This window comes from Stegodyphus dumicola, chromosome 10, assembly GCF_044657685.1.
Source record: "Stegodyphus dumicola isolate Sdum_Otavi_A_Nest chromosome 10, ASM4465768v1".
Classification (NCBI taxonomy): Eukaryota; Metazoa; Arthropoda; class Arachnida; order Araneae; family Eresidae; genus Stegodyphus; species Stegodyphus dumicola.
The window spans coordinates 99,659,533-99,678,193 of record NC_140777.1 but is presented as its reverse complement, the minus strand read 5'-3'; positions in this window follow the sequence as shown (position 1 = coordinate 99,678,193).

The window sequence follows — 18,661 nt, the reverse complement described above, 5'->3', positions numbered from 1 at the left end:
CTTTTGCAGATAAGATGTTTCTTAATTGTATTTGAATACAGTAAGTTGCATTTTGAAGTACGATGTAGTTTTAAGCAAGTAAGCGGCAGCAGCACACATAAAAAGCATCTTGCCGGCAGGAGAGCTTATGCAGAAAAGGGGAGAGTATCATAGATCTTCAGAAGAAGAAGTGTAGGAGCGGAAAAGTTCAGAGTTTTGGTTTACAACTAATTTGATTGCACAAGAGGCATCTGCATTAGAACGTTACGTAAGATAGAAAAATCTGGAACCTGTGATTAAGAGATGAATTTAGAAGCAGATTACCAAATTTAGAATGTTAATTTTAAGGTCGCCAATTATTTTTTGGAAACAGATATCATATTTTGTTATATCTTACATATATATAACAGTATAAAAATATTTTAGAAAACAAAAATATCGCAATATTATTTTCATCCATATATAGATACACATAATTTTGTTGATATACTGCTGGAAAAAAAGGGACAGTTCTATATCTCCCTTTTCTACTGGGCGGATTGACGAAATTCAACTTGCGTTTTTCATGTCTCAAAAGCACAACTTGGGATATGTATATATTTATATATAGATTGTTCTAATATAGGTACTTTGACATAAAATTGGACTTTTTCTGAAGTAACATACCAATTTTTTTCCATATTTCTATTCTACAACTCAAATTACGCCAAACTACCAAGTTTTGTAAACATCTCACGAGTAATTTTTAAAAATTAGCTCTCAAAATTTTAGCTCCTCAATGTTAATTGAGTTTGATATATATTTATTAATCTCTCTTTTTCTATTAAACTTATTTGATTGTTCCTTTCACATTTCGAAATTCAGCTTCATTCCGAGTAAAATTCACCTATTTTTTATAATTTTTTTTTTAAATTTGTAAACTTATTTGATTCTTCCTTTCACATTTCAAAATTCAGGTTCATTCCAAATAAAATTCACCAATTTTTTATGATTTATTTTTAAAATTTGAGCTTTTAAATAATTTTTATAAATTTTTCAAAAAAATTTGAATTATAATCTCTAAAATTTTTACCATTATCTTAAAGTAGACATATTTCTAAGCATATCTTCAAAAAATTAGTTTTTTCAAAATTTCCGAAGATGTACGTGAATTTATATATTGGTGCATTTTGAAATTTGGCATATTTGTTGAAAGTGATGAAACATCAAATGTGGTTTAGACACTTTGCTAAAATTATTTGAAAGTAGGAACAATGTAACTTTGTTTCGGCTCGTGCACAATATAAAAAAGTAGGAACGAGGTGCCTTTTTTTCCCGCTTCGGCATAATGGAAAGGAAAGGAAAAAAGGTTGCCATATATTTAGAAGGTCGTCAAGTGAATTATTCTTGGGGTAAACTGAAAAAATTGCACCAAGATAAATTTTTGAATTTCTTCGAAAATTCCGCACCAAATTTTATAAAATTTAATACTAGGCATAATTTGAACCGAAACAGGGAAAAAAAATGGGTATGTTATTTCAGAAAAAGTCCGATTTTTATGTCAAAATACCTATGTTAGAACAGTGCTATATATAAATCTAATACATATCCTAAGTCACACTTTTGAGACATGGAAAACTCAATTTGAATTTTGTCAATTGGCCCAGTACAACGGGAGATATAGAACTCCCCCCCTGCAGTGTACATCCACAGAACTTAGTTGACAATTGGCTGTTTGGCTAGAGAAGATGAAACCAATCACTTTTTATTCATGACCATGAAAACTGTTACATAGATGATGACTGGAAAGAAAATCAGAACTGGTTTGATAGTTAAAATAAAAATTTTTATTTTGAACAGGCACCATTCCTCAGAAATACAATTTTGCTTAATTGGTACAACACTAGGGAGGCTAAATGCGCCCCACAATTTTTGTGCACACAGCATATTTTAAACGAGCCGCTACACGAGTACTAGAAAAGAGCCTAAAGGGAACACCAAAACATTAAATCTGAAAACTGCACAGAATTTTACTCTGCAGAACAACTTTATCAAAAAAACACAAATTTCAATAAAAATGAATCATATATATGATTCATTTTTATTGAAAATAAAAATTTTTTATATAAAAAGAAATTACAATGAAATGAGCAATATCCCTTAATACAAATATTATTTATCCTAATAATTTTATATACATATATACACACACACAAATGGCGGGCACTTGCCTATAATGGCATTGGCCACTAAGGCCAGATGTGGTAGCCATTTTACTAGTAAATAAATTAACTTTAATTGGTTACACATGTTTACCTTTTTCGAGACAATGCTATGACTGCCCATTAATGTCAGTATGCCTGTTGCTATTATTGAATTAACAGCCAGTGCTGTAACTCTGAATTTTCGAGTATTTTGTGTTTTTTGCATAAGCATTTTGTAAATTCATTAAAAGTGAGTGTTAGGAAAATTAATGAGAAGACTGAAACAACAAAGAAAATAGTTAGGATCACCATGGAGGAGAAAAAAAAAGAGATTGTTGAAAAGTAGAAAGAGTACATGCATATCTGGGATTGGGTTAATGCACACAATGGTGTCTATGAGTAAGAAAAACAAAGGTACTATTAAATTACCGTATTTGACGGCATATAAGACGCACCCTTATTTAGAAGGCCACACACATGTAGATGTAGAAAGAGTTATGTGTGTCTAGACCTTTATCCAGGCTAAAAATAGCATTCAGTATTTAAAGTTAACCTGTGTCCTTCACGTATAAGACGCAGGTAACTTTTTTTGAGACCAAATTTAGGAAAAAAAAGTGCGTCTTATATGCCGTCAAATACGGTAGTTTACATTGTGAATGGGGTGAAATCAAGTACCAAACAAAGATCAGAGACATTAGAGCATGTTGAAAAATTGCTCTTGATCTAGATTAGGAAAAATATTTATGAAGAGTATGATGTCTAGTATTTAATTTATGTACAGTGTACTTTTCACCCACTGCATTTTGCTATCAAACAATCTTATAATAATAACAATGAAGTATTTTTAGAAGAATAAATAAATAATTTTCCCTCTATTTCTCATTGGAAAAGTATTCGTTTGGTATACATCTAAGAATCTGGAACAGATTAACAACATACTGAGGTACCATAGCATTCTTAAAATACAATTAATTAAAATGGATTTATTTTTATATAGCTTTAAATAACTCTGTCAATAGAAAAATGCGTATTGTTTTTTACTAATTCAAGGCTATGGGAGTTTATATAATGTTTAACTGAAAATTGAATAAAGGTTGGCATTTATTTTAACGAGATGGATGAGTCTGTCAATTGTGGCATGTTTGTTCTGTGTTTGGATGAATGCTGGTAAAAAGAACCACAATCACGAGGCTTTAAATCCCTCTTTTATTGCTAAGACTGGAATGAGAAGTCCATAGTTAGGGTAACCGCTAATAAATTTCTTAAAATAACAGTCTCTGTACAAAAAGTGATGCATAATTTCTAAATTCTGAGATTTTCAGCTATAATGTGATATATATATATATATTTTTCTGTCCTGTTTTGAAATCTAGGAGGACTACAAAGGCAACCTTTGAGTACCGCTTGTAGTCTGCAGACCACACTTTGAAAAACGTTGCCATATATGATATACCTTTGCTGTAATAGTTTAATCTAATTTACTTTCATTCATTTTTCTCCACCTTTCTAACAATGAAACCATACTGATACAGTGGAACCTGGAGATACGAGGAAAACGTGAGCGAAAAATTCGACTCTAGTAACGAGCCAGGCTGTTGGTATGCGTAGCACATTTTCCGATCCGGCTGGACTGGAGAATCCCCTTGTCAGATCACTCAGATTTTTTGGGGGTGCGAAACAGATTAACTGGATTTCCATTATTTTCAGTGGGGAGGTTTGTTTCTAGATACGAGAAGTTCGCTGTACAAGCTGAATGCTGGAACAAATGAAACTCATATTTCGAGGTTCCATTGTAATACCCTTTTACCTTTGTCAGTTAACTTATTGTTGGAAACAGCCTTTTACCTATCCAGACTGGCATCGTATTCATTGCTCATACATGTTGATATTAATTACTAATTGTTAAATTAAATTTAGCCTAACTTATAGAAAAAGACTACTGCAAATTTTATCCTAAAAATTTGAAGTTTTATGGCTTTTAAAATAAAAGGTAATTCATTTTAACAATATGCAAAACACTTACACGTGATTGAGGAAAATATAACTGAAATGTAAAATGAAATTTCTTTGTATTTAAAGATTTATCATTTAATTTTTAAATTCTTATTATTTGATGTCCAATAAAAAGGAATATTTTTTATTATTATTTAAAAAAATAATTGTATGCATAACTACAAAATCCATTAATTTACCTCCGTTTCTTATTTCAGGAATTATTTGATTTCTTTAAATTAAAAAAGGAATTTAAACAATTTTGATTCCAAGTTATTTAAATATATGAGAAATATCTTTAAAAATACGATGCCAGGTTTTCTTTAGAAAAATCCTACTTCAGTTATAATATGACATTTAATTTTATATGGGATGTGTTTATTTAAAAAAATCTAAAGTGATTTTTCCCATGTGTGGCATGAAGGCATTGCTCTTCTTGTCGAGATAGCAGTTTTGTGTTTAGCTATAATCGATTAAACAGATAAATGTAGTTATATTTTATAAAAAAAAGTTGCAAGCAGATCGTGGTCCATACGAAAACCCTTGTTTGGAGAAGGTTGGGGGGGCATAGTTTAGTCATACAACACTATTTATGATTGTCATTTCAATCTAAAATTATCTTTCGTTAATTGAAAAAATTAACCATTAATTGAATAATTTTAAATTTCGAATGGAATATTTTAATGGGTGGCATTATCATATCACAATCAATATTTTCTTACAACGGTCTTTAGTTTGTGATTAGTCAGTCAGATAAAATCAGTGTAATTGTATCCTAAATGGAATGCCTTATATATTCCTCCTCTATATCATAGAAAATGTGAACTAGTTTTCTCTTTAGACCTCCATAACAGCATCTGTCTTCACTCACAGCTTATGTATAACAACATCTGTCTTAACACTACAGTTTTGCCATAGCATACTGAAGATTTTTCCATTAGCTTTTTTCTGCAAATGATATTCAATAGTCTTGCATATAGTTGTTCCTGTGGTCATCATAAAAGCATGGTATAAATTCCTAGACTTAGTTTGTGAGATGTGTATCAGTCATCCAGCATTGAACCTAGTTGTATAAAAAAAATCAACAGAAAATTATGATCTCTGTAATGCAGGCTCAGCTTCAGCATCTTCTACTCTTAAACGATCAGTAGTTCTGGTGCGAGTATAATACAATATGTGTATATGCTTCACCTGCATGGCACTACATGGTCCGGTCCCAACTAGTCCTATATTAGGTGAAGGGGTGCATGCTACCGCCCAAGAGATATCATGCTACCTCCCAAGAGATAGGAAGTGCACTATATAGTTATGCTACCGCCCTAGGGCGGCAGACTTTAAAGTTTTTTCTCTGTTGCCACTGCTACCGCTCGAGCGCACAAGGTCACCACTTCTAGTTCTCAGAGATCACTCTAGCGGGAAACTTGCGCACCTGGAAATCTGACTGGTCGTCTAAATGCTCCCGCCAGTACACAGACTGCCTTGTTCTAGGAACAAGCCTTATGCTGATGTACCTATGACTGGGCCAGTGAAGTGTTGTCTCTAGTTAGCTCTCATGTGGGCACATGAAACCACCAGACTCTTGGTGCAGAGACTGCAAAGTACGGATCCGAGCCATACAATAAACGACTGCCGAGGCTAAGTGCAAAATAAATTAAACATGTTAATAATTCAAATTGAAATCTACTTCCTGAGGAAAAGTTCTTTTATCAGAACAAATTTACATAATTACAGTCATGTCCTAGGCCTAGCTCTAAATATAGCTGCATGTGTCACCTATATTTATAGCTGTCTCTTTGTATATGGATTGGATTGTTCTTAAATGGGCGTCTGCAAAGAATCTATGTAAATCATATTTTGTTTAATATATGTTTAGATGTGGTTTGTTCTCCTTTTATTACATAAAATTTGATTTACCCTAAAAATAACAGATCACCGCTTTTTATGGTATGTTAAGAGTTAGTTAGTATGTGTTTTATACATTTTTCAAAATATCAGTCTGCTTTTGCAGAAGTTTTCAAGGATTTTCAGAATAGTGGGAAGGAATCTGTAATAAATCGGATATAGATTTAAATGCTAAGATTCCAGAAACAAAATAAATGCTGAAGTCTAACTATTGATAATGGAATTCTAGACGTAATTGTGCGAATACAAAATCACAACAGATATATGAAAGTTTTTGCTTTTTAATCTGGCAGCATTATCCTGACAGTAATGTTAGATTCCCCCCCCCCGCTTTGTAATGTAAATAATTGATTATTTCGTAATCAGTAAAAATATTTTCTTTTAAACTGAAATATATTACTTTTTATATTGCTCTTTCAATATGCCTTCCATGGAAATTTTTCTCTTTGATAAAATATATAAAATCTCTTTTAAGCTTTATATAATTAAGATAAATTATGCATTTAAAATCATTACTGAAGTTACTTTGCCTAGCATTTCTATGTCGAGCACCTAATGAGAGTGTAGTTCGCAATTTTATTCCATGTTATTGTACAGAAATTGTATTGTCTTCTGTAATTGAGTAGAGATAATAATTAATTAAGATCACTCTTTTGAAGTGTACCGTTTTACTGATGTATCGCCTGTAGAAGAGCAGATTTTCTGCAGTTGGTCAGGTAATTGTCCTTAAATATGTGTAAGGAAAAACGTTTGAATGAAAAATTAGTGTTAAAATTCTGTGAATGTGTAACTTTATTCTAATTTAACCTAGTTTCTAATAGAAAAGGAAATATTCTGTGTACATGTTTTGGCAATTGTAATAGAAATAGAATAGCTCAAATTCAGCCTCATTTAGAATAGCCTCAGAAATTCATAAATAATAAATTCATAAATAATACGTCTACACATAAAACTCATATAATTACGTATAAAACTACTCATTTAATATAATAATGTTAATACATATAAAAACCGAAATTGCTTTCTTGTCAATCCAATCGTTTTTCGGTTTGCACAAATAGTTGGTTTTTGTTTGATTATTGCAAAGCACTCGAGGGATGTCTGCCTAAGGGGACGGACGCCTTTGTGGAAGACTTTCAAAGGGAAAATGACTCCTATACACATTCCACAAAGAGAGAGCTTTACGTTTGTTTTGTTATTCTTCTGTCAATTTTATCTTTTATTTTGAGATTTGGTAGCTGACACTTTTAGATTGCTAGAGAAACAAATTCAGTGTATTTGGGTTCACAACTGTCAAAGCTCAATTTTAACATGGGGTGCAAAACATATTTTGCTTTTTTATTTTCATAAAGGCAAGAAATCGGCTAAGGCTCACAAAGAGATATGTGATGCTTATGGTGTTGACTGCTTAACAGAACGCATATGTCAGAATTGGTTTACAAATTTTCGTTTTGCAGATTTTTTTTCTTGAAAATGACCAACGTTCTAACCGACCATCTGAAGTTGATGATGACAAAATTCCGCGTGATTTGAAAGAAATTCACTTAACACAACGAATCATTATTTGCGATACGCATTTTAAATGTAATGCAATCAAACAGAGTCGTAGCTAGGCATTTCAGCGCCCAGGGACAACTGAAGATTTCGCGCCCCCTACTGCTTGCCAAGGATGGAAAACATTTAATTTCAAAATGTCGTAACATCAATTTGGTGCCCCTTGGATTCTGCGCCCGGGGACAGATGCCCCCCTCTAGCTACGCCCCTGCAATCGAACCTTTTCTGAAATCACTGGTAATGAAAAATGGATCGTCAACAATAACATAATCGTAAAAGATCATGGTCCAAGTATGATGAATCAGTACAAATCATATCGAAAGATAAATTGCATCAGAAAAAGATCATGCTGTCAATTGGGGGGGGGACGATTACAAAGGTGTTATGTATTTTGAGTTGCTTCTAAGCAACTCAAAATACATAACACCTTTGTTAGCACTCGAGGGATGTCTGCCTAAGGGGACGGACGCCTTTGTAGAAGACTTTCAAAGGGAAAATGACTCCTATACACATTTCACAAATAGAGAGCTTTACGTTTGTTTGTTATTCTTCTGTCAATTTTATCTGAAGAAAAGATCAACTGAAATTATATTTACTGCCAACAACTTATGAAACGGGAGGAAGTCAAAAAAAAAAAAAAAAAAAAAAAGCTAAAATTGGTAAATCGCAAAGGAATCGTGTTCCACCACAACAATGCGAAGCCTCCCACATATTTAATAACATGTGTAAAATTATTGGAGTTGGGACGTGGTGTCTCATCTCCCATACAGCCCGACCTTGCACTCTCGGATTATCATTTATTTCGAAGTTTACCAAACTTGTTACAGAGTAAAAATTTCGCTAATAACGGTGACCTCAAATCGCATTTGATTGAGGTTTTTGCCGATAAAGACCAGAAGTTGTATGAGCGCGGAATCATCGAAAATTACCAGAAAGATGGCAGAAGATCATCGAACAGAATGGAGGATATTTGGCTGATTAAAGTTCATTTTTTATATAGAAAACAGAGCTTTATTTCACTCTAAAAAATCAAAATTCCTTCCTTGCCAACTCGATATTTTGAAGTTTTAATGGGAAGTAACCTCTCTTTTCCAGGGCAAGTATGTATTTTGAGCTGCTATACTAAAATACTAATAAGCAGTGGGGTTTTCGTCAAAAATATTAAAATTTTCTTTGTTTGACAGAAGCAAAGCATATGATTTAATGGCAATTACCATGTTTTAAACTGTTTCTTATTTTTACTGTGTGAATAGTTTGCCCTCTTTCTTCAATTGGACTAATCTGAAGAGCCACTTCAATTAATAAATGCAAATTTCAGTTCATCAAGTAGCAATTTATTTTAAAAAACCAGTAAATTATCATTATGCTATCGCATTTGTAGCATTGGTCTATGAATAAATTGCTAGTCTGATCGGAAATTAAAGAATAACGTTATCTAATGATAGCTTTCTTTATTTCTCATATAACTATGAATTCAAGAATAGTGTTAGCTTAAGGATAATATTATGTGACCTTTGTAAATAGAAGTGGTCGAATGTATTTATTAATACTCAGCACATACTACTCTTGCATTGAGTGGGTTAAATCCTATACTAGGCTCTGATTTGCACAAAAATATTGCCAAAGATACCAAAACGTTTTAAATGTTTATTAATAAGTTCGCTTTTTTTGTGTACCAGAAAGTGCATTTTGTTTCACTGTATTTCTGCTTGCGGGAAAATATAAGTACTTTACTGTAGAAATTAGACCCACAGTTCATGATATGACTTTAAAATCCCAATTTTAATGACGGAAGTTATTGTAATAATAATTTAATACTTTTTAAAGGTAAACAAATTTTCTATGTGAAGTATGAAGATAGACAAAGTAAGCGAAGCGCATGCAGTGAAGAAGACGTATAATATTGTTACGGATTTGGTATTTAAATAGCTAATGTTAGTAGAATTATAAATTAAATTGTTTATTTCCCCGTGCAGCGCAGCGAGTGACGAATATTAAGAGAAAGCTAAGCCTGAAAATTAAAAATACAAGAGCATATACATTTAACATTAAATAAATAAATATCTTATTTTGATTTCGAGAAACTGCTAGAACAATCTCGTGCGTAATTTAAAAAGCTTATAAGACCTTTTAATTCAGTTAGTTGTTTTAAGAGTTTGCTTAGAAAACTGCTCTTGTTAACTGTAGCGAGTTCGCGGATTAGCTTTCTCTAGCTGTTTTGAATTAAGTTCTGTTGAACGTTTGAGTGTTAAAAAGATAACTACTGTGAGATATCGCAATATTGTAAGCATATCTGTGGAAATTTAAGCATTTTGTTTTATTTCTTGTGATAATAATAAATTTTTATCTACTTTTCATCGGACTTGTGCGTTCAATTCATAACGAACCCGTACGCACGCAACAATATTTGCTGTCAGAATTGGGATTTTGAATGCCAATAACAAGAGCGATGGAAGCGCAGTTGAGACAGCTAATGGCAGCCTTTGCTACATTTAAAGGAGAGATTAAAGCGAGTCAAGAATCCGTTAAAGCTGAGATGAAAGCCGTTCAGGAAGAGAAGAAATCTGGTCAGGAAACGATGGAAGTATCCGTAGAAAAAGAGATGAAAACCGTTCAAGAAAGATTTAAGAAGTTTAAGAGAAAATGAAAAGAGAAATTACCTTCGTAATAGAAAATAAATTCGAGGCTATGGAAGACAGAATGGACGCAGTTCAAAACAAAGTTGGGTAAATTGAAGAAAAAGTTTCTTCTGTCAAAAAACGAATAGAAGAGAGAGTTTCGGCCGTAGAACAACAAATCAATTATACATTGTCTTCTGTAAAAGATCAAATAGAAGAAAGAGTTTCTGTCGTCCAACAACAAATTGATGACAGGGTTTCTGCTGCCGTCGCCAAAGAAGTTAACACCCTAAAGAAGTGCATAGCGACAGTAGGAAACAATTCTGAGAGTTCAGTTTTTAAAATGTTTATGCCTTATTTTATCTTTGGTCCTACTTTGGTAGACGGTTGCACGGATTTTTGGCGATTTACGTTGGCGCGGTTTTTACAATCGTCAGCCATCTTAAAAAACGCTGTTTTAACGCATAGTAAAATATTCGAAACTTTAAAAAAAGATAAATATCGTTAAAAGTAATGGATTAGTTTTTTTGTTGTGTGTATGTGTATTTAATTATGGCAAAGCACACTAGGGCTATCTGCCTAAGGGAAGGGTTGCCTTCGTGGATGACTTTTGCTTTCATTCACATTTTAAGATTGACTTTCTAAGGGAAACTGGCTCGTATACACGTTACACATGGGGAAAACCACGAAAACACCCATGCAGCCAGCCCGTTCGCGGGAATCGAACCTCGGACCGAACTACCAGTGTTCAGTGACTTTACCGCTCGGCCGCTGGTGGGCCAGTTTTTTTGTTGAAAATGCCGTTTTTTTAAGATGGCAGGCAAGTGTAAATAAATACATTTACTATGAGTATAAAATACTAAAGTAAGGTTATTATTACTTTCATATAGCAAAGAAGAGAATAAAAACACAGCTATAAAAACATTGTGCCAACGTTTAATTAGATTAAAATATTACTTAAAATGAATATCGAATTAAAAACCGTATACCAACATTTAAAAGTAAATTCAAATACTTTAAAATACGTTATATAGAATATAATTAACATTAAAACATATGTGACTATAATTATCTCAGCAATTTTTGAAAATAGTGTATTAATTTTTTTAACAAAAATTGAAGTATACAATTATAAAGTAAAAGAAAAATATGTACTTACATTTTTTTAGTCATTTAACCTGCCGTTTATTGATAAGTACCACAAAAAAAATCGGAATCATAATTTAGATATCAATGAAAAAAATTTGGAAAATGTAATATCAAGGGCAGGAATTTAAAAAAAATTATAAATAGATAAAGCAATTTAGAACCAAATTAATGGATCATAAAGATTAAAAATAACAAAAAAAAATTTGGAAAAAAAAAAACCTCCAATAATAGGTATTGTTTTTAAGATTTCGAAGATCCTTTACCCGCCCTTCCCTGAAGTACAAAGGAAAATTTTTTGATTCCGATACCAATAATTCTTGGTACTTACCAATAACAACATTCATCTTTGAAGGAATTCGAAGATATGAATTAAATTTTAAAATGGCGCGGTAATGCACAAATTTTCAGTAACCGATCAGGGAGCTGATTACAGCTCGTTAATGCACAAATATTCTATAACCAATCAGAGAGCTGATTACATTACGCCTAGAATTAAAATTATTTAAATAATCATACATAATAAAATCATTTTTCAAAAAAATGCAAAATTAAACTGTACTTTAATATTTAACAGCCATAAATAATGTGTAAAACATTAAATTAAATTTATAGATATTAAAACTAATTACTTTTAAAGTAAGGTGACGTCATTGATTACATCATCCACAATATAAAATATCATAAACAATAAAATTTTTATTTCAAATAAAAATTTAATTTATTTTTAATATTTAGAACCGTTAATAATATTTAAAACACGGAATTTATGCATAATAAAACGCATTATTTTTTAAATAAAATGACAACAAAGTATCGGTTACCATAAATAACTTATCCAGCAGTGGGTTTACTAAAAGTCGTATTACTCGCCAAAAGAAAAATCGCCAAAATCCGTGCAACCGTCTACCAAAGTAGCACCTTATCTTTTTCTATAGATGGCGCTGCCCTCGCGCCAGATGTTTAATTCGTAATGTATTTTTTAATTCTGCCGTGTGTTTGTGGCAACAGATTAAAATAAACCAAACGACTAGTACTCGATGCTAAGAAAGAATGAACTCATGTAACCAATTCTAACAGCTGATAAAATCAAAAATCTTATTCAATTCTTTGAGTCTTTTTACTGTGTCGAATTCAAGTATTTCTAGGTTTATAAGTCGATGAAAATTCAAGGTAAGCCATTTAATAATTATTATTTATTGAACTTACCAACAAACATTGGCGGCACCAGCGAGATATTAATATTGTTACGATTGGTCCAGGCGCGGTAAGATGGCTTCCCCGCAAAGCAGGTTTAAGGTTACCATAAAATAGCAAGGGAAGGCAGGGTTGGCAAATTTGGTGAGAAATCACCAATTTGGCGATATACCAGCCGAAAGCTATATAAACTCTGCTGGTCCGCAGTCAGTCAGTGCAAACAGCATGAAAAATGATTTTCCTGCCCGTCCTAATATTAAAGACTAGCAGCTTCGCTGCCAGCCTTCGTCTGGCTTTTAAATGTACCGGAAAAATGGCTTAAGGGAACACCAACCGTTAAATTTAAAAATTGCGTAGAATTTTACTCTGCAGTAGAACTTCATAAAAAAAAAGTTATTACGTATAACAAAATTACAATGAAATAAGCAATATCCCTTAATACAAATATTAATTATCCTAATAAATAAACTAACCAACTTCCCTTTGCAAAATCTTAAGAACTCAAATGGTATAAAGGAGGTTAAGAACTTTGTTTCCTAAAAAAAATCACTCAAAACTTTTCAATATCTTAAAAACAGTGAAATGAGCAATAAATAACATAAAAGAATACAAAAAACAAAAAATTCTGAATAACAAAGTATAATTAATGATATTTTATCTTATACTTTCAAGAGAAAAAAAATTACAATGAAATAAGCTATATCCCTTAATACAAATATTAATTATCCTAATAAAAAAATTAACCAACTTTCCGTTGAAGAAAACAAATCATGCAAAACTTTTCAATATCTTACAGACAGTGAAATAAGCAAAAAATAACATGAAAGCAACTCAAAAAACATAAAATTCCGCGCAGAATTTTACTCTTCAGAACAACTTTATCCAAAAAAAATCAATAAAATTGTATTATATATATATATATATATATATATAAATGACAATGAAATATGCCAATCTCTTAAAAACAGTGACATAAGAAATACCATGAAAAATTGTTGGCAAAACCATATTTCTAAAAGAATGAAACTATTCAAAATGATGCGATTTCATCAAAAATCTATCAACAACAGTTAGACAGGAACATTGTTGCCAAAATCACATTTTTAAAGATGTGAGAAGTGTACTCGGAAGCTTCATTTAAGATTTTTTTTTTTAAATATAAAATATTATCATTTTTCCAAAATTCTTTTTGTAAAAGCAGTCGCAAGGATGAAAGTTTAACGTGTTCAAAAATCAAAGAAAAATAAACTGTATATTTTTAACAATAAACTTTTTAGAAAAAATCCCGTTGAAAAGGTGTTAAGCTCCATTTGTTAAATAAATTCGTATTTAATCGATTTATTGAAACACAAAATTTATTTTAAGTTCGTAAAATAGCTAAGTGCCTACGTCTCATGACGATGTGAAAATGGAGTGTGTAGAGTAAAATCGCGCTTTCCTATAAGCCCATTATGTCTCCAAATGACGCAATTTCGTCACAAAATCTAAAATTTAAAAAAATTCGAATTCGAATTTCGAAAAAATCGCTTCGAGGTGCACTGGCTCTTGTCTAGATGCACCTATGTACCAAATTTCATAGCCGTGGGTCTATTAGCTTACGCGCAGCGCGAACGAAAGACATACACAGACAGACTCTTTGTTTTATTATATGTAGAGATAATGTTAGAAGAGCGAAGAGCCCAGCAAAGTCTGAAGAAGACTTCGCGAAATATAAAGCACTAGATGCCAGGTCGAACTCTGACGACTGCGCTCCCAGAGGAGATACCACCCGGAGGCGTAATGACAGACCGCACATTGAGTTGAACAGTGTTAAGCGAATTTCGCTTACTGCGCATGCTTGATCCTTTGGCGAGAGAAGAAATATTGGCGACTAAAAGCAACCCTACGCTAGCTTATTCGTGATCTCCATGGCTGTCGAGTGTGAGCGAATGATGTGTACAACTGCAATGTTGTGGAACTTTGTTTATTAGTTATTTTAACGTTCATACCGATTGCACTTGCTTATTTTTCTAATATATGTTTCATTTTAATTTGTGTAACAGTGCATTTAATAATTGCTACCATATATTGTGCTTAATAATTCGTTATTTAGATGTAATTTGTTTACATGTTGTAATTCTCAGTAATGTAAACTGGATTTTCCCGCTTAGTTTGTTAACGTATATTCGCGCTTTTATTTCTTATTTAAAAGAATTAAATAAACAGCATTTTTGAATTGTAAAATTTCTTCAATGTTATTTGCAAACACTTGCTATATTTTTTACGTATGTCCGTGTTTCTTTACGTATGTACGAATGGAACGTATGGTAAATTCTGAGTTGTTTTATTCCTTAAAAGTGTAATGAAAAAATTTTCAACTAATATATCCTAAATTTCAGTCTTTTGAGCGAAAATTCGTACAGTTCCAAAGTAAAGTGCAGAATTTCATAAGTATAACATATTACATTTTGAATGCAAACACTGCTTCACATTATTTCGTAATAATTATTTACATCTCCTCCATCTATGCCTGTATCAATTTTTTCATCGGGTTATTTGTCAATATATCCTGGTAGAATTAGAAATATATTATTAGAAAAGGTTTTTCCTGTATCATCTGCAAGGAACAGAAATTTAAAGCGATGAATTATTGGAATGGATTTTAGTCAGCATTTGAAGTTATTTAGAATTCCACTGCAGTGGAAAATATGTTATTTAGATTTCTGTTGCATTAAAAATTATTTAAAAGCTGCATAGAAATATTATTTTGAAATGCAAACATTTTAAGTACCAAAATTAAAAGTATTTAAAAGGTAGCTATTGTCATTGATGATAGATTAATTGACTTGTCAAGGGAAACAAACCAAGTCTTCAGTACATAAACAATATATTTTTTATTCTGGGGGGTGAAATTGTTATTAATGGTGATATAATCAAATAAATAACAAAGAATCTGCAAGTGAAACGTATTTTACCATTTCTTTGAATTTAGATATTTTTCCGAATATTCCAAGCATTTAAAAGAAATATATTTCACAATATTTTACATATTTTGTAACTGTGAATGTATTTGTAGTTCCGGAAGTTCTGAATATTTGCAGAAACACATATTTCAGTCTATGATTTAGCTTCGTAAGTTAAGAAATAAATTTTTCTTGAATATTAACAAATGATTTTATATTAATAAGAAATTGGTACATTTGTAATTCCCCCCAAAAATTCTTTAAGACTGGCAAATATGTACATAAATTTGATTCCCCCCCCCAGTATGTGTGACGAGTACGTTCCATTAGACTTCGTGATTATTTTGTAACAGCTCTACTTATTGCCAAAATTGGATCTTTATGCATATATATATATATAATGCATACAACATACATGCAAAGTTATGATAGCTGTTAATATATCATAATTGACTAGACATTACGAATACTGTTTCTCTTTCAAGACGTACTTTCAAATGTTTTCATAACAACTTCTGTATTTATTTAGAATTGCCATGAATTTCGGTCTTGACGAGTCTTCGACCCGAGGGTCTTTACTCCTACATTATTTTCCCTACTGGGGCAGTCTTGGTACGCATAAATTTTCCTTAATAAAGGAGCATGTTAACATCTTTAAGAACAGGAGGAAGGCGAGCGTGTCACCATCTATTGATGGTGGAAGTAATAAGCGTCTTGGAGTTTAATAAGCAGGACGAACGTAGTAGAGGTTACCGCAAATGTAAGGATGAAAGTGAAATTGTTCAAAAAAGTATATCAAGTGTGGTGAACGTAGCAACAACCTAAATTGGAAGTACTATCAGGATCAATGTTCCGTCTTACCTTCTTCTGAACATGCAAGGACCTGACTCGGAACAGAGAGCTTACTAAAGCTATGTTCAAAACTGTGGGAAGCAGACAGGATACACAAGAAGGGTATACAAAACCTTTTATTTTTCTCTATTTACAATAACTTCCGTACTTCGGAATACACAGACCCGCTACTTGGGATCTAACGTAAAAATATAAAAATAGAACTAAACTCTAATTTAACTTTAAAATAATAAACGTGGAAGATTGGCCTTATATTAACAGGAAGCCGTATGTAGTACAGAGAACTGTGAACACTACAATACGTTTAAAATTTATCAAGAGGATTAAAACCTCTGGCCTGGAAGGCAACCAGCAACTGCGTAAAACTTCTAAGGTAAGCGGCCTGCTTCGACTCACTGCTTCCCCTCTCTCGCTTGGCAAAAAGCCGCAACTTAAATACTTGGCGTTCGCCAGACAAACTTTTCATAAAAACCTAAACGCTTATAATTCTGGCCGGAAGTAGAAAATAAGAAGTGATAGTAAAGATTAAAAATAAAATAAACGTTAGTAAAACTTAAGATCCTTACATACTTCCCGCCAGAGTTAATTAGTTTGAAACTGAGGTCTAAAACGACCTTGTTGAAAACTTTTAGCTCTAGAATGTAACGCGAGGCCAATCTTTTACAAACATTTTTCGCTAGAAACTAGAAATTTAAAAGAAAGAAATTTGTTTTTACAATAGCAGCTCCCAGGACACACAATTTTCTTCATCTGTACTGCATTTAAACAGGAGCTTTTATTCAAATCTGGTTCCTTCCAGAGATCTGGAAGGAAAACTAGTTTAATGAAATGTTACAAAATGAAATGGCAAGTAACATGTATAATTATATTTCTCTTAACATTCTTATTTCATTCATGACTATTTTAATTATCTCTCCCCGTGCTCTCTGACATGTGTTGTAAAAGAACACCAAAAACGAATGTGTTTATGTCTATGTGTTCAACACTTCCTCCTACAATCAAAACACTAACGTGTTAAATTTCAACATACCAAGACCTCGTAACACACCCTAATTTCAACTCTAAACCCTGAGGTGCTATTCTGAAAGTGGCTAACTCTGAAGTGTAGCGTCAGAGAGCCTAACTACATCATTCAACCTTTAACACATATTCACCATGATTTAGTCTTTTTACAGTCACACGAATAAAAAAAATTTTAACATTACTTTCACTTTTACCATATCACGGTATTTCTTAACATTTAAAATAACAGTTCACATTGTATATAAGAACATATTAACATGCCGTTAATTTTATACATTTGAAAACATACTGTTGCGTGCGTACGGGTTCGTAATGAAATGAATGCACAAGTCCGATGAAAAATGAACAAAAATTTATTACTATCACAACAAAAATGCTTAAATTTTCTCAAATTATCATGCAGTATTACAATATCTCACAGTAGTTATCTTTTAACTACTCAAATGTCCAATAGAACGTAATTCAAAACAGCTAAAGAACGCTAATCCGCGAATTCGCTACAATCAACAACAGTAGTTTTCTAAACAACAACAAACTAAGCAACTGCTACAAACTGAGATGTTTTCCTCCTTTTATAAGATTTTGAAATCACGCGCTAGAATTTTCCAGCACTTTCTCGAAATCAGAAAGAGATAATTATTTATTTAACGCACGCGCTCTTGTATTTTTTAATTTTTCCGGCTTAGCTTTCTTTTAATATTCGTCACGCGCTGCACTGCGCGAGAAATAAAATCATTTAATTTATAATTGAACTAACATTAGCTTTTTAAATACCAAATTCGTAACAATACATTAGTAGTACGTTGTTAACTTCTATACTTTTCAAAGCAAGTGCCAATTCTTTCTACATTGAAATAATACATTTCAAAAAGTCTTTCAGACTAAAACTTCTTTCTTGCCAGAATGTTCGTGGACTCGCACAGCTCTGACTGGGTAGCGATCCCTAAGAGTTGCTTGCCGGGCTGCCTCCAATTTCACGGCGTACAACAGAGCGCTTTTTACATCCTTTACATCTGCCATTCTCAGTGCTTTCTGTATTTCAGGGTCCCGGATGCCATCGATGAAATATTGCAGCGACAGAATTTCCCTCGTTTCTCTCGGGCACTCCGTAAATGCGAGGTGGGACAGCCTTTCAACATCCTTGGCGAGTTCCTGGAGTGATTCGGTGGGCTTCTGTTGACGAGATTTTAATTGGAGCCTGCTGTAGTCTTTTAAACATTTCTCGCCGAAGCGCAGCTCCAAAGCGCCGGATAGAGCTTCGAAATCTAGCCTT